General features: G+C 40.3%; 1 protein-coding gene and 1 pseudogene across 1 annotated transcript in view; one reads left to right on the forward strand and one right to left on the reverse strand.

The window, feature by feature from the left end:
* Positions 1 to 3,654: 3,654 nt before the first annotated feature.
* On the reverse strand, positions 3,655 to 16,663 carry LOC115020225 (general transcription factor II-I repeat domain-containing protein 2-like; annotated as a pseudogene).
* A 3,360-nt stretch (positions 16,664 to 20,023) lies between these two features.
* Positions 20,024 to 24,187, forward strand: part of LOC115020160 (SERTA domain-containing protein 2-like) — a 42,886-nt gene continuing 38,722 nt past the window's right edge. Inside the window, exon 1 of the mRNA XM_029450087.1 lies at positions 20,024 to 20,187. The gene's annotated coding sequence lies outside the window, so the exon portion shown is untranslated. The remainder of the gene's footprint in view (positions 20,188 to 24,187) is intronic.

Genomic DNA, 24,187 nt, shown 5'->3' on the forward strand with positions numbered 1-24,187 from the left:
TGATTTGAACAATTGTAGTTTATTATATCAAGGCGCTCACCATATCCTTAAGGGGTTATTGTGTAAATGCACACTTCTTTCCCTCAAACTGGATTCAAACTAAATCTGACTTTCTTTTACCACTTAGCTGGAAAAGAATGCGTTTGCTATATCTATTATTAAAAATATGCTCTCTGGATCTCTGGATGCTCTTGGTACTACAACTTTATTTACTACCTGTAACTCTGGTAGCTCAGCCATCCTATATATGGCAGTTTTCCTTACTAGAAATATGGATTGCTCCTGACACTTGATCTAATTCTCTCTGACACTTCTTGCAACTTCTCTTTTAGGTCCTTTATTTTTAATTTGCTTAAAGAACCACCCTTTGGAAATCCGAACATTTCCGTCCAAATTGATCAATTTGACAAACTCTCTTCACCATATTTCTTCCTCATGACATTTACGATCGGACCCTCAGGAGCTTCTAGCTCCCTACACTGTTTAGCACCCATACTAAACTCTCAGAAGATTCTATCTCCCTACTATTCGTCTGTCGACGATTATAGTCTTTCACAAAATGTCATGAGGTTTGCTTAATATTTTTGGGAGAGGTGGGAACGGACAGCCATCACGCCGGCCTTTTACAGAGGGATACAAAGAAGCCGTGACAGTGTGTGTGTTAAATGGGTTATGCGGGTTGGGCTGACACTTCTTGCTTAAACAGATACCATCTCTAATATGGCCTGATACTAAAGTCTTTTATTATTATTTATTATTCTGAACGTAATCTATCATTAGCTGATTGTTTTTATTTGACGCTCTTTATTCTGAGTATTTTGCGGCTCTGTTCTGTTCTAATCATTTCTGTCTGCTCCAGAATTACACAAAAAGTCTACATATCTGTCATCCACACACTTATTAAACATGTTTTCTCAAAAACATATAAGAGACAGTTGTCTACACTTTACAATTCAGCCTCCTTTAATTGACTATGATAGTGTGTGTGAATGCAGATATACGACCTGGTTCCGGAAGTGTGGATCCCCGTTGCTGGGGAGTCATGTTCTCTTGTCAGTCCTTTTTCTGACGTCCGGTCTACAGTCTCCCTCTGGGGTTCTGGTTTCACATTTTTCTTCTCTTTAGCTTTCCTCAATTCAATTGGATTTTAAATTGTAATTTACCAATTTGTCTGCTGGTGCACGATTTTAAATTTAGGTGCACTTTAATTGCCATTCCACAGGTGGAGGTGTTTAAATTTTGTAAAGTTTCTATAAACTTTTAGTTGTAGTCTCAATTTTGTCCACCAGAGGCATTTAGCTATCAACCGGATGTGGGTTTTTTGTTGAATTCCCACCGGATGAAGAAGGATAGAAAATGGAGGTTTCTTTGTTCTAACTTTTCTCTCCTTTCAGTTTGGAGAAAACTCGCATCTTTGGTTTTAATCACTCGATCACTACATCACTTATGCATTTTATTTCCACCCAAAATGCTCCAGCATAAGTCTCAAGGTTTAGTTTATCACAATACACTCAGTGCAGAAAATACATAATTGCGCAGAAACATATTCGTAGTGTAGATATATATATATATATATTGATTGAGGTAAACAAATACATATGATAGTCTTTCCAATGTGGATTAATTTACCTGACAATTCCCCCTTTACACACCATTTATGGTGTGTATAATCTCCAGTAAATATAAGGCACCGAGTGGTGTACAAATTCAGCATATGGTATACAAGAATACATTCATAGTGCACTTGTTTTTATTCCAGTCATAAAAAGTACCTTCTGTATAAAACATCAACTTTAATAAAAAATACCTTCTGTATAAAACCAAAGAACTTCACTTTTTATTCCAGTCATAAAAAGTACCTTCTGTATAAAACATCAACTTTAATAAAAAATGTCTCCCAGCTCCGCTCCAGTGTGTCCAAAGAGTCGTAAAACATGTGGCTAAATACATGGAGTAGGCGTTGACCTTCTCCTCATTGGTCCCAGTTTGGCGCCAACACGCTCCTCCGTCAGCAGTCAGGAAGTAATGGTTTGTTGACCCGTTTTCTTAAAGGGGAAGTGCCCCTATTATGTTTGTAATACACTCAGTGCAGAAAATACATAATTACGCAGAAACATATTCGTAGTGTAGATAGATAGATAGATAGATATATATATATATATATATATATATATATATATATATATATATATATATATATATATATATATATATATATATATATATATATATATATATATATATATATATATATATATATATATTTATATATATATATATATATATTTATATATATATATATATATATTTATATATATATATATTTTGATTGATTGATTGATTGATGTAAACAAATACATATGATAGTCTTTCCAATGTGGATTAATACAATTTAGGATTAATTTACCTGACAGTCTCCATGCAGGATTATTCTTTCACATCTAGTGATGCTGAGTGAAATCAGAGAATTCCTCTAGAAATAGTGCTGAATATTTTGGTGGCCTGTACAATGTGATGATGAGCAAAGATAATTCTGCTTTGAGCTCAATAGCAAGATAATGATCTAATGCTGTAAATTCACCCAAGTCAATGTCATTACATACAAGTAACGCTGATAAGATAGCGGCAATCCCTCCACCTCTCCCATTTTGTCTGACTGCCTGATAGTATTTATAGTTTGGAGTGGCCAGTCAGTGTTGCCACACCAGCAATGTTGTTTAACCAGGTCTCAACTAGAAACATACAGTGCAAGTTATTTTGAACTATCATATCATTAATCAAAAAAGATTTGGTAGCCAGTGATCTGACAGAAGAGCCACTTTCAGCTGCAGGGAGTTTGTGACAGGAGTCAAAGCCAGTCCTGGCTGTGCACTGATATATCTAAGATAACAAGACGCAGTGCGTACGGAGCGCTTATTTTTTGTCTGGTAGTAGTCAAGACAGGAACGGCATGACCAGTTTGGGGGGGGGGGGGGGGGGGTGATGTCCTAGAGCAGGGGTGTCAAACTCAAATACAGACTGGGCCAAAATTTAAAACTGAAAAAAGCTGTGGGCCAAGGTTGAACAAATTAACCTTTTAATAGGGACCCAAACAAGTTTTGCATTGAATATTGAACAAGCAAGGCTTATATAACTTTATATTGACATGCAAAATCGAGTTTCAAATAATAATTACAAAATATCAATGGCATATCAAATAAAATTTAAATAAAAATTGAATGCCTCTTTTCTATTTGCAACCTTCTGAGGTAAATATCAAAATAAACTTTTTCCACAGGCTAATAATACATTTGAAAATAAAATAATGAATGAATCAAACATTCAAGCCTTGAAGTAGCAAGAGAAAGTGCATGAATAAAATGTTAATTATTGCTCAGTTTGCTACACTGATTTGCTTTAACACTAAATATGGAACAAGCAACGCTTATATAACTTAATAGTGCAAAATCAACTTTCAAAAAACGAACGAAAAAACATCAATGGTATATTAAATAAAATTTAAATAAAAAATGGAATGCCTCTTTTCTATTTGCAGCCTTCTGAGGTAAATATCAACATTAACTTTTTCCACAGGCTAATAAATTTGAAAACAAAATAACAATGAATAAATCAACCATTCAGGCCTTTTTACTGCTCAGTTTGCAACACACTGATCTAATCTGATGTGCCCAAGCCAGATACCTGGCATCTTTTCTTGGATACTAGTTCATTAATGTCGGGGTTCAGGCTTTGAGCTGAGGCAACTTTCATTATCGAACGAAGGTGTTCATCAGTCAGACGTATCCTGTGAGACGTTTTTGTCATCTTCATTGAGGAGAAAAGTTGCTCACATACAGGACTGTCTCAGAAAATTAGAATATTGTGATAAAGTTCTTTATTTTCTGTAATGCAATTAAAAAAACAAAAATGTCATGCATTCTGGATTCATTACAAATCAACTGAAATATTGCAAGCCTTTTATTATTTTAATATTGCTGATTATGGCTTACAGCTTAAGAAAACTCAAAAATCCCATCTCAAAAAATTAGAATAGTTCCTCAGACCAAGTAAAAAAAAAGATTTATAACAGCAAAACAAAATCAAACATTTGAAAATGTCCATTAATGCACTCAGTACTTGGTTGGGAATCCTTTTGCACGGATTACTGCATCAATGCGGCGTGGCATGGAGGCAATCAGCCTGTGGCATTGCTGAGGTGTTATGGATGCCCAGGATGCTTCAATAGCGGCCTTTAGCTCATTAGCATTGTTGGGTCTAGTGTCTTTCAGCTTCTTCTTCACAATACCCCACATATTCTCTATGGGGTTCAGGTCAGGGGAATTGGCAGGCCAATCGAGGACACTAATGCCATGGTCAGTACACCAGTTACTGGTGGTTTTGGCACTGTGGGCAGGTGCCAGATCATGCTGGAAAATGAATTCCTCATCTCCATAGAGCTTTTCAGCAGACGGAAGCATGTAGTGCTCTAAAATCTCTTGGTACACAGCTGCATTTACTCTGGGCTTGATGAAACACAGTGGACAAACACCAGTAGCTGACATGGCTCCCCAAACCATCGCTGACTGTGGGAACTTCACACTGGATTTCAAGCAACTTGGATTTTGCTCCTCTCCAGCCTTTCTCCAGACTCTGGCGCCTTGACTTCCAAATGAAATACAAAACTTGCTTTCGTCTGAAAAGAGGACTTTGGACCACTCTGCAACTGTCCAGTGCTTCTTTTCCATAGCCCAAGTCAGACGCTTCTTCCGTTGTCTTGAGTTCAGAAGTGGCTTGACCATGGGAATACGGCTATTGTAGCCCATTTCCCGGACACGTCTGTGAACAGTGGCTTTTGATACCTGGACTCCAGCTTCAGTCCACTGTCTTTGAAGCTCCCCCAAATTCTGGAAGCGACTCTTCTTCACAATGCTGTTAAGGCTTCGGTCATCTCTCTTGATTGTGCAGCGTTTCCTGCCACATTTCCCCCTTCCAACAGACCTTTTGTGGATGTGCTTTGAAACTGCACTCTGTGCACAGCTTGCTCTTTGAGAAATTTCTTTTTGTGTCTTACCCTTCTGATGGAGGGTGTCAATGATGGTCCTCTGGACAGCAGTCAGATCAGCAGTCTTCCCCATACTTGTGATTTAGTTTACTGAACCAAGCTGAGTGTTTTTCAAGGCTCAGGAAACCCTTGCAGGTGTTTCGAGTTAATTAGACGATTCAAGTGATTCGTTGAACACCCTACTAGTATACTTTTTCATGATATTCTAATATTTAGAGATAGGATATTTGAGTTTTCTTAAGCTGTATGCCATAATCAGCAATATTAAAATAATAAAAGGCTTGCAATATTTCAGTTGATTTGTAATGAATCCAGAATGTATGACATTTGTTTTTTTAATTGCATTACAGAAAATAAAGAACTTTATCACAATATTCTAATTTTCTGAGACAGTCCTGTAGATAAGTGCTGCCGAACATGGAGAGCAATTGAGCAGCTTGGGTGCGGAGCTGAGGCATTGTGTCAGGGATGAATTGTGGAAACTGTGCGGCGCCAACAGCATCATACTTTGACTTCAGCGTGTCATCACACTGGAGTTCAATCAGCTCCATTTGGAGGTTAGTTGGTGCTTTTTCCACATCAACTGCGAAGGGATTACTAAGCAGTTCAAATCTACATTTCTGACCATCAAAGTCGCCGGATAAACTCAGCGCCGAGTACACTGAGTTTTTCAGCAAACTGTGCGCACACGGCGATAGAGATCTGCGTTTTTATGGTTTGGCAGCAGGGGAAATGGCCAAGGTTTCCTTGCAGCAGCTGATTCTCCCACTGTCAGGACAGACAGACGAGGACCCAGGAGCGCAATTTCGAGATCAAGGATTTATTGAAACACACACAACAGGACTGAATGAGGCACGGCAGTAGTACAGTTCAGGGATATTCAAAAGTCGTAGTCGTGGCAGGCAGGCAGGCACTGAAAAACAGGGCTTTCTATACAGGGCATGATGAGTGGTAAATGCAGTGCAGCTGGTAGGTTAACGAGGGTGGAGCAGAGCAGAGACAGGTGGAGGTAATCAGACAGAGTAGAGAGAGCAGGGAGCAGAGTGGCACATAATTGAAAACAATTAGTGGTGTTACCAGGCAGGGAGAGGGCTCATGACACCCACAGGCAGAGTTTAGTTTTAAAAGCTCTCACTGACGAGTACATATCTGTGATGATGCGGCCCCGCCCCTGTAGCTGCAGGTACAGCGCATCAAGTTGGCTTGAGATGTCACACAGAAAGGCCAGCTTACACAGAAACTTTTGCTCCCAGAGCTCTGCTGTGTCCTTTGCTTTGCAGAAACTGACATATTTCTTCACGCAGCTCGAAAAATCTGTTCAGTACTTTTCCGCGGCTTAACCATCTCACCTCTGTGTGATACGGCACGTCTGTGTGTTCCGAACCAAACTCGTCCAGAAAAGACTTAAACTGGCGGTGATTCAGACCTTTGGCTCTTATAAAGTTAACAACTTGTGTTACTGTGGTCATAACATGTTCCATCTTTAGGGCTTTAGCACACAGTGACTCTTGATGTATGATGCAGTGATAAACAGATAGCTCACCTGCACAGTTCTCTTCCCGCATCTTTTCACGAATCCTGCCCACCAGTCCATTCTTTTTACCACTCATCGCTGGCGCACCATCAGTGGTTAATCCCACGAGTTTATCCCACGGCAGGTTTATTTCAGTTACACATTTGCAAACCTCCTCAAAGATGTCCTTCCCTGTGGTTGTGCCATGCATGGATTTAAATCCCAAAAGCTCCTCCGTAACACACAGATTTGAGTCGACACCGCGAATGAAGACTGACAGCTGCGCAGTATCAGACGCGTCAGTGCTCTCGTCCACAGCAAGGGAAAAGAAACAAAATATTTTCCCTTTTCCATCAGCTGGTAATGCAGATTGGTGGCAAGATCACATGTGCGCTCAGCTATTGTGTTCCTGCTCAGGCTTACGTTTGAAAAGTCCTGCTTTTTCTCTGGGCACACTTGGTCACAAACTTTCAGCATGCACTTTTTAACAAACTCTCCCTCATTAAAGGGTCGGGTTGATTTGGCGATTTCTTCTGCCACGATATAACTTGCCTTTACAGCAGCCTCATTTTGTGCTGTGACTTTTTTGAACATATTCTGTTGTGAAACCAAACCTCTTTTCATCTCCTCTACTTTCTGGCTCCTTTGAGTCGTGTCCAGGTCCTTGTACTTGTCCTGGTGTTTCGTTTCATAGTGTCGCCTAATGTACTCCTTAGTTACCGACACGTTGGCTCCACAAACGAGACAAACAGGTCTGTCTTTTACATATATAAACAGATATTCTGTCTCCCACCTGTCCAGAAAAGTTCTGCATCGCCGCTGTATAATACCGGCGGGCCAGCTCTAATGTTAATTTGATATTGCCTCAAGGGCCAAATGAAATTACACGGCGGGCCAGAGTTTGACACCCATGTCCTAGAGTGTCCATGAGCAGGCTTTTGGCATAAGCCAAAGGGGAGGTGCGGGGGACGTCTGGGAGGGGGGAGAAGAATGGGGGATGATGGTTTTGTGCGGGGGGGTTATTTGAGGTGTCATTTTAAGACCACCTTTCACCAATTTGTTCATCCTGTCGCTAAAAGGGAGGAAGGGGGAGGGGAGGGTGTCTCAATGCTACTCCACAAAATGTTAACTTCATCCATGTCTGGCGGTTGAGTTGAGGGACTGGGGTCCTTGGTGTGCAGGCTTGTTGTGGCTGGTACTGCAGCAAGGTCACTCGCTCCAGTTGTTTGGACGTCATCGTGGTGGTTATCTGGTGGTGTGGGGGATGGTGTCTCCTTGCATTTAGCCAAACTTGGGTGGCTAATGGCGTGATCTATATTGGAAGCGAACAGTTTTTCTCCAGATCTGTTTAGAGAAAATCCATTTCATCCAAAAAGGCCTCTACGCTGCCAGAACAGATTGTCAATTAAAAAAAGTTGTCAATAAAGTTCACTTTATGCAGGGGATAGGCAAATGATAGCCACCTGCTGAGCCACGCTTATTCCAGACATGACTGTTCTCTGGGCAAGAGCTTAACAGAAAAGCGTCCGCACAGAAAGAAAGCAGAAAGTAGATTCTTCGCAGGATATGACCTGGAGAGAGTTCCAACAGTCTGACTTTTATGTGGTTGAAAGGGACAGATGGGTTGCAGAGAAGAGGAAGTGACCACTAACCCACCAAACCCTGAATATACCCTCACACTCACTCACACACTCACACTCACACTCTCAGTCACACACACACAAATATGTATGTAAATAAATACAATTAAAATAAGTACGATACAACTTAGCATAAACAGCCAATTAAAGTAGCATTGATATCTAACTTTTAAATCATACATATATTATCATCTCAAAAGAGTAATTTGTTACACATGATAACGTTTTGAGATGTTAAATGTAATTGTTTCGTATTATGCACACATTCTGTCACATAATATTCAGAATTAAATATGGGAAGTGTGATGACCCCTGCTTAACCTGTCTTGTGTCAGTCACTGTGTTGTATCTGTTTAAGGTGTCAGTGGAGGTGATGGCAGTATTCCGTCAGATCTGGAGCACCTGGGCGCAGCGCACCTCAGGACCATCCGCGATGCTGCTCTCTCTCCCTGCCTGAGCAGGAAACCTCGTTCTTTTGTGTTTGCATAAACTTGCTTCGCAACTTATGTCCTGTTTGCAAATAAATCGCTTATATATTTTGGCATTTCATGTCCTTATCGTTTGTTTGTCCTGCCCTAGAGCCTGGGTTGTGACCATTTATTTGGGTAAGGTGGGATTCAAACCGTGTCGTTTTTGAAGGGCTTTTGGCCAAGAAAACATCTTCTACACCTATACGCTGCTGGCCTCCGTGTGTGAAGGGAACGTGATAACCGCTACACTACGGAAACTGCACGCAAATGCATCATTCATATTTAACTGTAAACACTTGAAATGCCTGAAGACGTGTTCTTCATAGACTCTGAGAGATTTGAAGGGAAATAAATATGTTTCATGTGTTGATTTTGATGGCCAGTTAATCTGGTCCTGGTTTAACCTTTACAAATAATAATTAACCAAAGAATTCAAGGTTAAGTTAAAACACACAATTTATTTTGCATGTTTAAAATAACCTGCAGACATTTGAACAGGCTCAGTGGGAGTTATCTCCACTTTGAAAAACTCTTCTGAAAACAAAACAGTAATGACCGAACAACACAAAACTAGAATACAAATAAGACAAATAAAAATAAGCTCAGTAATACTGGTGATGGACGAGACTGATGAAGAGGAGACAGAAGAAAAGGGGAATGATGTTTTAAAAAGCTTCAGTATGTTAGAAGGCCACATGCTAGCACGGTAGTGGTGATAATACACAACCCAACACCAGGACAGCTTCAAAACCATAGTTTTCAGGTCAAATGTTTTGCATGTATAAATGTTTAACCAGAATAAACCTTTAGAGAAACACAAACCGGCCTCCGCAGGGCGAGACCGGTTTGTGTTTCTCTCTTTTGTGATCACTTGTTCCCTGCCAGATTGTCTTGTGTTTTCCTGCCAAGCTCTCCAGCGATAGTCTAGTTTACCTGTTTAGTTTTCCTGACCTGCCCGTTTTTGACCCTGCCTCCTTGCCTGCTCTCTCGCTCTCGCTTCAATGAGAAAAAAAATTGAATTCCTACTAGTAGGTCCTATAACAAAAAGAGAAATTATGCTGAATAACATTGGGAAACTTACTCCTTGGATTAAACCTGAAGTTACAAGTCTTGGTGTTATCATAGACTCAGATCTAAGCTTTAATAAGCATAACAAAAAACATAATTCTTCCACCATAGAAATATAATATAAAATCCCACAATTTATAAATTAAAAGGATGCTGAAAAACTAATCCATGCTTTTATCTCAAGCCGACTCGACTATTGTAATGAATCGAATCGAATGTATTGAATCGATGTGATCTCCACTCTCAGATGTTACAAAGTTAGTGTGAACAGGATATGATTTGAAGATGCGACAGTTAATGATTTCCTTAATTGTTTTTACAGAAGTGATACTTTGTACTAAAATATAACTGGTGTGATTTTGAACAAAATGCTACAAATGTGCTCATTCATACAAAACTGTCAATAAAGATATTTACAAAAATGCACTCTTTACCAGCCTACCAAAAAAAACAACGGAGAGACTTCAGCTCATCCAAAACTCTGCAGCTAGACTACTGACTAGAACCAAGAGAGACCACATCAGTCCAGTGTTAGCTGCTCTACACTGGCTTCCAGTAACTTTTAGAATTGACTTTAAGGTCCTCCTTCTTGTATACAAAGCCCTAAACGGAACCGGACCAAGTTACACTGCCAACTCTCTAATCAACTATGTGCCCCCAAGAACATTGCGATCATCTACTACTGGTTTATTAAATGTTCCCAGAAACATCAATGCAATTATGCACCAAAGCTATGGAACCCTTTACCTGCAGACATTAGGGAGGCAAGCTACTGCCTAATGCTAATGCTGCTACTCAATGCCACTTTAAACACTGTCAATCAGTCAGTCAGACAGACCTATTCACGCTGAACACATTGGTAAACCATCTGTGTATCCCGGACTTAATCATGCCGTTGGCAAAATAGAAACCCTGTTTAGATATTAACTGCATCATCATCCTCTTCTCTCTACAGTCCTTCCAATGCAAAGAAACTAGGGGGAAAATAAGCTAATTAACACTTAACACAGAGTTTAGCTGTGGCTGATGGAAATGCCATTATTTTTTTCAGGTACTTGGATATAAACTAAAGTATTGGACACATTGAAATGTTGACTGGATGTAAAGAAGAAAAGTGCATTTGTTAGCGAATAGTTGATTATAATGTGCTACTCTCTGAATTTATAGTTATAGAAGTTTTTCTTACAGTTTTTGTATAAGCCAAGAACAATGATTTGGCAATTAGTATTTTTGAATAAAAATATGACTGCAAGTTTTGTATACATGGTATCTGTGGTGATATATCGATTACATGACAGATCAGTGTGTTCAATTTCATAGCAATCCATCCACCCAATAGAAGTCGCGACATGTAATTAAAACCCCAAAAAACTTCATGGTGGCACTAGCGGTAAAGTGATTGGATCATCAAAGTCGGTAAGTAACCTACAAATGACCAAAGAAATATGAAACGACTACAACGCAAGAAACGCAAGAAACGCAAAGCAACTGCAGAAAGACAAAAAAAACAAAAAAAGGAGCAAAACAGCAACAAAGTGACACACAATGACTATAAAACGTATAAATCTGAAGTACATACAGTAGTTATAAAGCAGGGGTAGCCAACGCCAACGCCAACGCCAACGACCAAGTGCCCACATGGGCACTTGGTCGTGGGCATTAGCGTTGGCACTTGGTCGCCCGCAGGGACTACGTGAGTAGCTCGCAGGGCATGTTCTAAAAATAGATGGAGCTCCGTCTAAAAAGTTTTTTTTTTTAAAATCAATAACACTTGAATTATTCTTTATTTTAAAATGACAATATCGAATATAGAATAAAAAGAACAAATGTTTTATATTTAAGAACTCTGACCCTGTCTGGGGTCAGAGTTATATATATATATACATATCTCTATATATATCTATCTATATATATATCTCTCCACCGAGTCCTGGGTCTTCCCCGGGGTCTCCTCCCAGCTGGACGTGCCTGGAACACCTCCCTAGGGAGGCGCCCAGGTGGCATCCTTACTAGATGCCCGAACCACCTCAACTGGCTCCTTTCAACGTCAGAGTTCCATGCGCAAGCTAAATCTCCATTTCCCTTTTTGCTGAGACAAGCTAGCAGGAGCAGCTACGATGGGGCGCTAGGTGCGTTTTTTACACTAAACATGGCAGAAAAGCGAAAGAAAACTAACTGGGAGGAAGAATTATCTCATTTGCGGGTTAGGGTTAGGGCACATTGTGGAGACACTTCGCAACAATGCGGGCAGAACAAGCCGGGAGTTAAAGGCAGCTTTGGGCAGCAGCAGTCTCTTTTCACGAGGCCGGTGAACAAGTCACAGAAAGCAACGGAAGCTGCACATTTCTTTTTAATAAAGTACAAGAAAGCCTTTTCGGATGGAGAGGTCTTGAAAGGTTTAATGATGGTTATTGAAAACACTGTTCTAAGATGAGAAGAAAGGTTCCGATGTGATCTCCACTCTCAGATGTTACAAAGTTAGTGTGAACAGGATGTGATTTGAAGATGCGACAGTTAATGATTTCCTTAATTGTTTTTACAGAAGTGATACTTTGTACTAAAATATAACTGGTGTGATTTTGAACAAAATGCTACAAATTCATTCATACAAAACTGTCAATAAAGATATTTACAAAAATATCAGAGATGTGATAACTCTGACTTTCAAATGTTGAAATAGATTGAGAACATAAATAATGTTGCATGTTTAAATATATCTGTGTTTCCTACCATGGTAAATCATTGTTAATAATCATTGTGAGGAATAATTAACATTAACATGTGATCAGACATATATTAATATTTATTATAATTTTTATTATTATTAATGATAATATTATCATTAAAGGTGAACCGTGCAACTATGTTATTCAAGAAGTTTGTATCAAACAAGTAGCCCTTCATATTATTCAGTACCCTTGAAGTAGCTCTCAGTATAAAAAAGGTTGGTGACCCCTGTTATAAAGTGTTATACCTTAAATGGAGTAGATGGAATTCTATGAACACATACCAATTCCAGAATTTTAAGTGATGTCATAAAAAGAACACACAAACACCAACAGAGAACTGTTCATTCCCCACACACCTGCTGAACTGAGAAAACTAACAGAGAGAGAAAGAGTATAAACCATGAACGAGAAAATGATTGCTGAAATGGAGCTTCATGAGGAAACTGACCCTGGAGGAGAGAAGAGTGGAGGTCAGAAGACAAATGTACATTGAGCTGAAAGCAATGGAGATGAAGCGCAGACAAACAGTCGCTCTGGAGACGCTGAAGAAGTGCAAAAGGGACAGAGAGGAGAGAGAACAAGTGACAGAAAGAGCACTGAAAGAAAGAATGGAGAAGACAAGGAGGCAGGAGTTCCTGAAGGAAAAACAGCAGAGCCAACTGAAAACAGTGGCAACAGGTGATGCTCACAAGCCCCACTTGTAGTCTGAGTGCTCTGACAAAAGAACAAGAGAGTAAGCCAAGCTGTCAGCTGACATGAAAAAGAAAACTCTGCACAACAACTGGGTTGGAGAGACAAACATGGACAGTGTGCCTGCCAAAGACAACAGCTCCATCTATCTCCTCTTTGTTGCAGAATCAAGCCCCAAATGTGAACGTGTGTATCATAATCCTTCCATTCCTCTGCACTGACCTTGTATTTAACTAGTTAGTTTGTATTTAATTGTAAGTAAATTGTAAGTAAACTTTTATCTTCAATCAATAGTCAATAAGACCCTGCAGTGGATGCAGGACAGACTGGACACTGGGTTGATAAGTACCAGCAGCATACAGAGAAGAAGAGGGAAAAGTGCAGGCTCAAAGCAGAGGAGCAATATGCAAACTGGACTGCCTTCAAGAACAGCCAGGCCAGTTCCCCGCTGTATGACCGTTATGCTGGAGGATTTGCTCCGTAGAGAAACAGCATCACTTAATTTTTTTTGTTTTATTATTTACTGTGGAACTGTGCTAATGGTGCAGCCTGCTGGGGAGAGTCAGCAGTGGCTCAGCTGGGGATCAGACACTATATAAGCATGATGGCTACCGGCTCTTCGCCATCAGGAGGCAGAGTTGCAGTCTTACACACATCTCTGTGCTTCTTTCCGGGCAGTCACCCACTCAAACCCCCACAGTGACTGTGTCTGTCCCACGACCACTGAAATTAATCAAATCAATGGTTAACAGGAGAGGAGTTATACATGAAAACCTAATCAGGACAACTTGAGGTTTTCACTTCAACACAATTTTATTATGGTTTATACATCACACAAACAAAGAAACGCAGTGTGGCGGTGGAGTGTAGTCATGGCGCCTCCTGCTGGGGAGAGTCGGGCTCAGAAAGCGAGACAATACAAGCATTATGGTAACCTGCTGCTGTTCTCTTGCAGGACACTGAGTCCTGGGGGGGCGATGAGAGAGGCTCACAGCCACACCACCCTTTTAAAAAAATCGGGCTCCTCCCGTGCGGAGAATTGTTATTAATATTTTAATTAAACTGTTCAGCTTACCTGACAGTAGACTGGACTCTTCCACAAGTGTGGCTTGTCCTCCTGTCCACAGCCACAGGAGTCTTCCACAGGTAGCTGGTTGTGGAAGACTCCTGTCCACAGACAGGTAAACATGACAGACAGAAGGAGCACGGGTGTTTTCAGGGTGGTGTGGTGGCATCAGCTATTTTCTATGGAGCGGTCTGCTGGGGCAGCAGCATCTCAGCTGCTGACAGGAAGAGACAGAACAGAATGGTGAAGAAGGCCAGCTCTGTCCTGAGGAGCCCTCTGGACACTGTGGAGGTGGTGGGAGACAGGAGAATGACAGTCAAGCTGTCCTCTCTATTGGACAACATGTCCCACCCCCTCCAGGACACTTTGTCTGCACTGTGCAGCTCCTTCAGTGACAGGCTGCTTCACCTGCGGTGTCTCACGGAGAGATACCGTAGATCAGGCCTATTCAATTACTGCCTATTAGATACGGCCCTTCTGAACTTTTTTCTGGCCCGCAAGAGGTTGCCTGAAAATCGGGCTGGTATATATAGCATAAATAAAACTAAAGCCTGATTCACACCAAATGCGGCGAAAACGCAGGGGTTTCCATCCCACTTCGAGCTGCAGCGGCGTCCGGAAAAATATACGCACTCTGTCCGCACCTGCCATCGGCTCAGTCAAGCTCACGCTACACACTGGGTTGGCGGGCCACAGAGAAAGTCACTCCCTTACTTTAGCTCTGCAAGCTAACAACACGCTTCAAGATGTCTCTCTCCAAGCCAAAGAAACCTAAAGTTGATTCTGAAAATCGTCACTTCCAGAGCGAATGGACTGACAAATATTTATTTACTTTGCCAATCGCAACAAGTAATAAACTGGTGTGTTTATCGTGCTACGAATGTATTTCCGTGATGAAAGAATACACCGGGAAGCGACACTACAAGTCAAGTCACGGCTCGTTTTCTGCCAGATTTCCCGTGGGCTCAGAGGAACGGAGAAGGAAAGTACAGGGACTGTTAGCATCATTTAAACGGAGTCAAGTGGCTTTTGGTCGCTTTTGCATGGAACAAGAGAGCCACGATAGCATCTCTGCTTTGTTTTAGTTCTCTCCTCTCCTTTCCTCCGCTGTGTCTGAATGACTTAGCCCCTCGAAGCAGAGGAGAGAATGTGAACGCGCAAAGTAACGCAGTAAACACGGAAATGTGCACATAAACAAGATACATATCATTTAATAAGCACCTGTTCAATGTGAAAACTGAGTTCTGAATATAAAAAAAACCCCAAAAGTGTAATTTCTCTCACTGACTCAAACAGGCTCAACATGACAGAAGTCTGATATGTTTGTTAGTTCTATAGGAGTACATCACCTGACTTAGGCATGTAATGCATTCTTAGTGTAAATGCAAAGACAGATCTGCTTTATGATTCAAACAAGCCTACTTACATTTAAATTGTAAAAATGTGTAAGATATGTATGTTATTGTGAGCCTGATGCTACTGTTTTACTATGTTCTATTTGCATTGACTATTTCATTTTATGGATATGAACTTGTTTTCAAAGCACCTTATGTATGCTTGGAAGTGTTGAGGATATTATAAACAGGGCTACTTACTGGTAATGTGGTGAATACTGTTCATCTTTTTTCTACATTAGTGGACATGGACCTGTTGGGAAAACAACTCTTGTCTCCTTGGTTTTAAAGATGCAACATTTTGCACTTTTGTGTGAAGCCTTGTAACCATAGCTTTCCTACTGTTTTGAATGGACTGGTTGCTTTCTGTAATGAATTAAGGTGATACAAATAAAGTGAAACAAAGGGATGTACGTGACTAGTTCATTTCATGTATTAGTAACTATTATCACTACTGTAAGTAAGAGTTATTTGTAGTGATTCATTGACAAAGTATTGTGTGACCCACAAACCCCGAGTGATTTTCCTATTCGGCCCACTTGCTAATGAAGTTGAATAGCCCTGCCGTAGGTCCATTCTCCCTGCAGCGATCAGACTGTGCAATCATCACGGCCCCTGGTAGACCACCACCAAGAACAGACTATTCCACCACTTTTGTGCAATTATCACTGTCATGTGCTCTTTTTATAACTTCTGCAATATTCACTCTTACAATTTTGTATCAACGACTTTGTACTTACACTATTGTTATTGTATTTTATTTTATTTAATTGTGTACTCGCCACTTTACTTTCTTGTTCTTTTGCTGTAACACGGTAAATTTCCCCGTCGCGGGACTAATAAAGGATTTCTGATTGTGATTGTGATTCTGAGCCTCTTTCATCAGGAGCAGGTAGCCATCATGCTTATATAGTGTCTGATCCCCAGCTGAGCTCAATGTACATTTGTCTTCTGACCTCCACTCTTCTCTCCTCCAGGGTTAGTTTCCTCATGTTTTTAGCAAGCTCCATTTCAGCAAGGAGGTGTTGTCTTGCAATCATCTTCTCGTTCATGGTTTATACTCTTTCTCTCTTTGTTAGTTTTCTGATGCTCTATGTTCAGCAGGATTGTGGGGATTGAACAGTTCTCTGTTGGTGTTTGTATGTGAGATAATTATTTTTATGACATCACTTAACATTCTAGAATTGGTATGTGTTCATAGAATTCCATATATTCCATATAGGCATTACACTTTATAACTACTGTATGTACTTCAGGTTTATACGTGTTATAGTCAATGTGTCACTTTGTGGCTGTTTTGCTCCTTTTGTTGTTATTGTGTGTCTTTGTGCAGTTGCTTTGCGTGTCTTTGTAGTCGTTTTATATTTCTTTGGTCATTTGTAGGTTACTTACTGACTTTGGTGATCCCATCACTTTACCCCTAGTGCCACCGTGAATTTGTTTGGGATTTTAATTACATGTTGGGACAACTATTAGATGGATTGCTATGAAATTGAAGACACTGATCTGTCATGTAATCGATATATCACCACAGATGCCTCCCATAAGATAGATAGATAGATAGAGAGATGTTGTAGTTGAAGCCATGAAGTATTTTTCCATTACACTTTACTTTTACGTAATGTTTTAACAGTGTATTAAACCGTGTATGTAGATAAAGGCTGCAGGTGGAGGTTGAAGCTGCACCTTTCTGCTGGTATCTAAAGGTGTGTAGATGAAGGCTGCAGGTTGCTGGGAGAGGCTGTAAACAGGTTGTAGGTGGAGCAGGTGTCTGTGCTGTCTATCAGAATATGCAGGTGGAGGAAGATGGCGCAGTTAAGAACCACTCAACAACCATATAGAAAACATTAAATGTTTGTGATCCTGATGTTTATACCTGGAGGGATTTTTGTGGACATATTATATTTATGTGTGTTTGAAGTGTAAAACACAGAAAAAGTTTCTGGTTGGAGACATCTTTCTTCTCCATCACGTTTATTGAATGCTTGAAAGTAAACCCTGTTGGTTTCCTGCTGTGGTTGATGTCATTGCTACTCTCCTCCAGGTGGAGGACAAACACACAGAAAGTGTTTTGTGAAGGTTTCCATGGGAACAATAAGATAAATGTTGAGTGAAGCTGCTGTAACATATAAAGATAGTGTAGTTGAGCGTGTGTTTGTCGAAGAGTATAAAGAGACTGGGTTCCGCTGTATTACTCATGCTGCACTACAGCGTCTGCTCACAGGCGCGAGCACACTACTGAGCTTTGACCTGCTCCGTCTCCGACCTGGGCCGGTGCACCCCTCCTTAGACGACCTACTGATCCCTGTACCGATCTTAGTGCGGACACCCGATCGGCACAGTCCACTACAGCTCAGCTCAAACGCTCCGCCAGCCTCAGCCTCCCGGTAGCTTGGATTACAGGCGCGTGCTACCGCACCCGGAGAGAGACGTCATCATTCAGAGAGGTTTTGGGCTCCTACTAACATGACGTCATCAGGGAGTACGAGAAAAAAACAAAGCAGCAGCAGCAGGGTTGAAGGCTGAAACTGATGTAAAACTCACAAAAACACTAGCCTAACATCTGCGAATTATACATTAAGAAATATACGTTATTATATTTTATTTCTACATTTCTCTTTATTAGTTTAACAAGTTTATCTCACAAAACAGTGTCAGTGAGAAAACAATAACCTCCACCACCTGAGGGCGCAGCATGACAACACATGTCAGAAAGAGGGAGTTGAAGGAGGAAAAGCAGCATCAAAACAGAAGGTGATCGACAGCAGATGCATGCCTAAATTGATGAAGAATTTCAGTGGAAGAACACATTAATTACTAACGTTCATATTTGCAGACCATGATCTGATTAATTACAATTTTCTAAAAAGCCAAATACATTTTTCACAGCAGACATGTTGAGTGGTCGTAGCACAGGTGTTACTGACAACATTAACATGTCTATGTTGTATTTAACTCGATGGCCAAAACAATGTTCAGCTGTTACACATTTCAGGCTAAATGAGTTTCATGTCTAAGAAAAACCAATGCATTCCTTTTACAGCAGACAGATGACACAGGTCATTTTGAACAGTTACACCTCTACGGTCTCTGTCTAAGTGAAGAACTAAAATATTTGAAGGATCACATGAAATACATATTAAAAAAGGAGTCATGCAAGGGGTAAGCTACGTATTGTTGAGAATACAATAGTACTTTATTGATATTTTCTCTTGATTCCCTGCAATAGGTAAGTCAGAGGTCAAGGACATTTTAGAAGAGATTGTTGGGACGGAATTAAACTTGGTTTTCCATATGAAGGATAGTCTCCCTGTTCACTTTTGCCATTGTACCAATAAACTTCTATCTGTTATAACGCGTCTTCACACCTTTCTAATTTCCTGAATTGTTTTTTCACTCAAACTCAATCACCAGCTATATGTGTTTACATTACGTTTTGCACATGTTTATTGTCAAAACTCTTCAATTTACGTTCAAAAGCTAACCCAACTAAAACTAAGAAATAAAGCATACACTCCAAGTTGGAACATTGAGCGCCTATTTTAATTCCTTAATAATCCCCTTCAACCTTTCTCTCCATTCCTCAACCACAGAGGAATTATTTTCCAGTGGTGGAAGAAGTATTCAGATCCTTTACTTCAGTAAAAGCACTGTGAAAATACTCCACTGCAAGTAAAAGTAATGCATTAAAAACCTTACTGAAGTAAAAGTTTGTCAGTTTATCATGTGAACTAATTTATTATTGATATCCCTCAAAGGCAATTATACCTGCACCTGTTAATGGTCAATGGAAATGATTTCCATACATGGACCGGGTGTTGGCGTCCCTTTAAACCGCGCACAGAGGGACTGTGGGGGGCTGCGTGACTGTGCCCGCTTCCGCAAGAGCGCTGTTGGCCGCGGTGTGGGCGGGACACGACGCTCTGACTCACCTCTGAGTCACTGCACGACATGTCTGTCACATACACTGCCTGCTGCTGCGTTCAGGTACTGTGGGGGAAACATTTATATTTCATACTCGTGTCAAATAAATATCACTATGGTGAGTGGGAAAGACGAGAGAATAATCCAAGTCTTCAAAACAGGGGCAGCATATATCCGTATGTCTACATATTTCACTATTATCTATAGTTAATTTTAAAGGCTTTATAGAGACTTGTCAACATGCCTATTTATTTCTCCTACACCCGGTGATACAAATTAAATTAGGCTACTTAAACCTTGCATTAAAAACTAGACTAACGTAACCGGTAGTCTAAATTATAATCGTATTCAGCATCGAAACTCCGAACCGGATTTTATGGGGTAGGCTGTTTTAAACACCTACGTATTTACTGTCTGTGTCATGGTACCTAAATGCATCACCAGACTAGCTGTTCTACATGACTTCGCATTGGCCGCGTTCTGTGACATTGGATGCGTAGGACTGAGCCTGCATCAGTTTTTAGATAAAATAGGAATTAGAGATCTCAACAGCGGAGTGAGCTTTCTGGCATTACAAAATAAATTCGAAAGCCATTTCTTTCAAATCTATTTTTCTACTTTAGCACCGTGCTGGACGGATCTGCCATAGAGGGTGAGTGTCTCAAACTGCACCTTTAACTCTTGTACGGTGTCTGGTGCTGCTGGTTGTTTGTACTTATGTTTCCCTTTACCTCTTTGCATGGAATGTTATTCGTCCGCGTGTTGCCTCCTTGTTTAAACACCTTAAATTATCCAAAAGTAGTTATTGCTACGGTAAACAAATCCTATGTACGGGTCTAATGTATTGACAGGTACTATTGCCTGTCTTCATTATTCAACGCTTTCACAAGAGGAAAAGCGCAGCGTGGAATTCCCGTTACGCACCTTGGTATAGCGCATGGACAGTGTAGCGTCAAACTGCATTGGAGAAATTATTGTTTATTGGACCTTGCTTGTTGTTCAAAGCTGATACACGACATAACAGGCTTCAGATATATTTACATATCTAATTGAAGCTGTTTCTTTAAATCGGCATAGGCCTACATATGACACACCGAATATGACTTATTATCATAAGACCTTACATTTTGGAAATTGCGCCCCTTGTACCGACGTTTTCCTTCTACTGATAGACCGTGGGACTGCCGTTACGAACAGGGGAATCAATTTCTAAAAGTTTAAATTATATGAAAAATCTATTATTTGTATGCCAAATTCATTCAAAGATTGTAAAGTTTAACATATATGTCCTTTCTATGTAGATTTTTCAGGGAGTCCGGTTTGAAAAGGTTTTCATAAGAGTGAAAACATAACCTGTCCGTGTTTGCATAAACTGTCCATGGTGTACTCTCTCGCTCGCCAAATAACCAACTCCAGTGCAGCACAGCATTCCCTACTTGGGCCTGATTCATACATAAGGCTGTGTTAGTATGGGTAAGCGTGCGTGTGTGTGCTTGGATGCGTGTAGTATCATTATTAATATTAGGCTATTCATATTGTAGTAGTAGTAGGAGTTGATTCTCACTTGAAGCTTAGACACTCATGTTTGCACATGCACCAAAACAGTATATATAAGTATGTTGTAATGCTATTGCAATGTTTCTATTGTGGGTTAATAGTGTTGTCATACTTTATAATTATAGCTTTCTATGCTGTCGCTGTTATAACCTTATCAAGTCTATAATGTCCCCGTTGAGGTTCACTCTGTGTCAGTTGTAGTCTTCTCTCACATTGGTAGAGAGTACAATCAGCCCAGTAGCCTGCTGTACTACAACTTGAGTATTTCCATTTTATGCTATTTTATACTACACTGCATTTCAGAGGGAAATACTGCACTTTCTTCCTACAGTTATTTGACAGCTATAGTAGTTACTTTTCAGATTAAGATTTTAGATAGAAAACACTAAATAAGAAACTCATAAAACACAAGACAATATTAAAGATTTAGTGGTCCTCAGCGTTTTTGACTTGGGACCTTTTACAATAAAACATTGTGTAGTAGCCCCCTAAACATGTTTCAGTTCCACAAAGTAGTAGAGCTTTTCTGATGCTCTCCTTTAAATAATTGTTCGAGGCCGAGAAAGGTAAAATCATCCAAAATTTCACAAAACAGCAAAAACTAGAGAAAAGTCCAAAAACAAAAAATATAACATTTGTGTAGCAGAATTATTTTTTTCTTCTTTCCTACACCCTTCTTGAGAGGAAACTACAGAACTGTACATAAAGTAGTTACATAGCTTCACCTCGACCAGCTACAACAATAAAATCCTCTATTAACAATTTCGTAATGCCATATATAATAATATATCATGTCATTGGAGTCATTTGTGTGGATAATTACTACTTTAAATACATTTAGCTTATAATACTACTGTACTTTTACTTAAGAAGCATTTTTGAGAATGCTTATGTTTGTAGTGGAGAACTTTTACCTGTTTGTCAGCCCTTCTAGTTACATTGTGGTATTGGTACCATTATTCAAGTACATCTGAATACTTATCACTGTACTCATGATGACCTTATAGTGCTTGACAGGAGTTACAATGGTTACAATTTCTTGTTTTAAATAAATACTTTCAGATTTTCTGTTGTACCTTTAATTATGTGCCCTATACAGATATTTTCACAGCATCCATACAACATGTTTTAACTGTACTTTCTGTATGGTACTGCGTCAGTCTCCCTGTCAGGCCCATGTCGGGCTGGCCTGACCTGTCCTGGATGAATCAGCTGCCATCAAATGGCTACAGGGGCTGCCGGAACTTTGTCAACGGGATTACACAAGCAACCAGGCTTCTGATTCAGTAGCTAATCCAGATTAAGGTGCCACGGTTCGTCTGTGTTCCCAGCCTGGGGCTCAGACGCTGTCACTGTCTCTGTCTGAAAACAGGGATGATCCATTCAAGACCATGAACTAAGGTCAGGTCCCTAAAGCACATCTGAAATCTTTTCTGCTAGTAGTTTTTACTCACATTAGGAACAGAGTAAGCCTGACTGATCCAGCCTGTCCATATTTTATAAACTGGTCGTTAGAGACCAGTTCACTAACTGTCTTTAAGGAAGTCTTGTTCTTTAATAGTCATGTTCTTTAATAGTCTTGTTCTGACGACGATTAGCCTCTGGGGGCAAGGGACAATATTTTGGGGTTCTGGTGATATCTGGGCCAAGACTTCCTCTTCCATGTGCTGCTTATACACATACACACTTATTTACAGTCTGATTCGCAACTTCAGATATGAGAATGAAGTAGGAGTTGAGAGAAGACGTGTACAAACTGATTGTTTCACAAGTGGCCAGTTTACAAGCTAATTTAAAAATAGTAAAAAGCTAAATCATCGTCAGGCGTTAGCTGATGGGTTCCGAGACTGCATTTTGGAAGATAAATTCCTCCTCTTTTCCTCTCCATACGGACTGTTTACCTGCATTCAACCAAAGCCTGCTCAAACGTGATTGGTCAATATTACTTGGACTACAAATGGAAAACAGAACGCTTCATTTACCAAAATCTTGTTGAATGATCTGTTGATAGAGTTTAGTCCTCACCCAACCAAATTAACTGACATTAATGCTCCAGAGATCAATTAAACCACTCAACAAATTATGTTGTAATGTTAATGAAATGCCTTAATAATCAACTGACGTCTCATAGGGTGTACCTGTGGCTGACGTCCACAAACATTTCAGGCTGTGCTCCAGCCATGTCACTGCTCAAAATATCCTTGAACAGTAGACTGAACTCAAACTTTCTCCCTCATTTTAAGTTGCTCTGAATGGCATCCACCAGTATCAACTGAATTGTTAGCATGCATAACATTATAAAATCATTTTCTGTTGACAAAATAGTGTATTTCTGCATCATAAATCTTGGATATATAACTTAAGAAGGGACAGGTGCTATATTTCCCCCTGATTTTCAAAAAACACTAACTGCTGGTTAGTGCTTCTGGTTTTTTTCCGGACTTTCTCCATTTTATGCATTTGGCATTCAGTATGGAGAATCTGACAGAGACAGGAGGGGGGGGGGGGGGTTCTGTGAACTATAAATAGACAGTGGGAGAGTGGTTGTGATGATAGCATCACCACACTATAATCCCTCAGTAGGACTGGCATTGCTCCACTGCACTAGCCCTAACAGTGAACAGGTATCCCCTATACGCAGCGTTATCTGGAGAACCTGACCCTCTGATGCTGTATTAAGGTTGTTAATAGGGGCCGGTTTCACTCCGGCCTGAACAGTCCAACTTCAATAAATCCTTTTAAATGTGTTGTGTATATGGGTTTACGGGTCAGTCAGACAGCAGGCAGAAGTGCAGATCATGTTTCTGCAATGTTGAGGGCTTTAACTGCCATATGTTTAATGTCATGCTGGACCCTCACTGTGGCTCCCATCAGCTGTCACTCTGCAGCAAAGACGACCATCAGTTTCAGCTCGTAGATAAATTGCTCTTGTATTGGAAAAATGTGTGTTGGCTATAAACTCTAATTGCACTATTACAAATCAAAGGCTATCGATAAAGCTGCTTTTGGAAAGCTTGTTATTGCAGTGTTATTGAGGGATTGACTGTTTGCTAACTCTAGTCCCCCTTGTGGTGCTGTCACACCGGAAGCAAGCA

The sequence above is a fragment of the Cottoperca gobio genome, chromosome 15, assembly GCF_900634415.1.
Source record: "Cottoperca gobio chromosome 15, fCotGob3.1, whole genome shotgun sequence".
Lineage (NCBI taxonomy): Eukaryota > Metazoa > Chordata > Actinopteri > Perciformes > Bovichtidae > Cottoperca > Cottoperca gobio.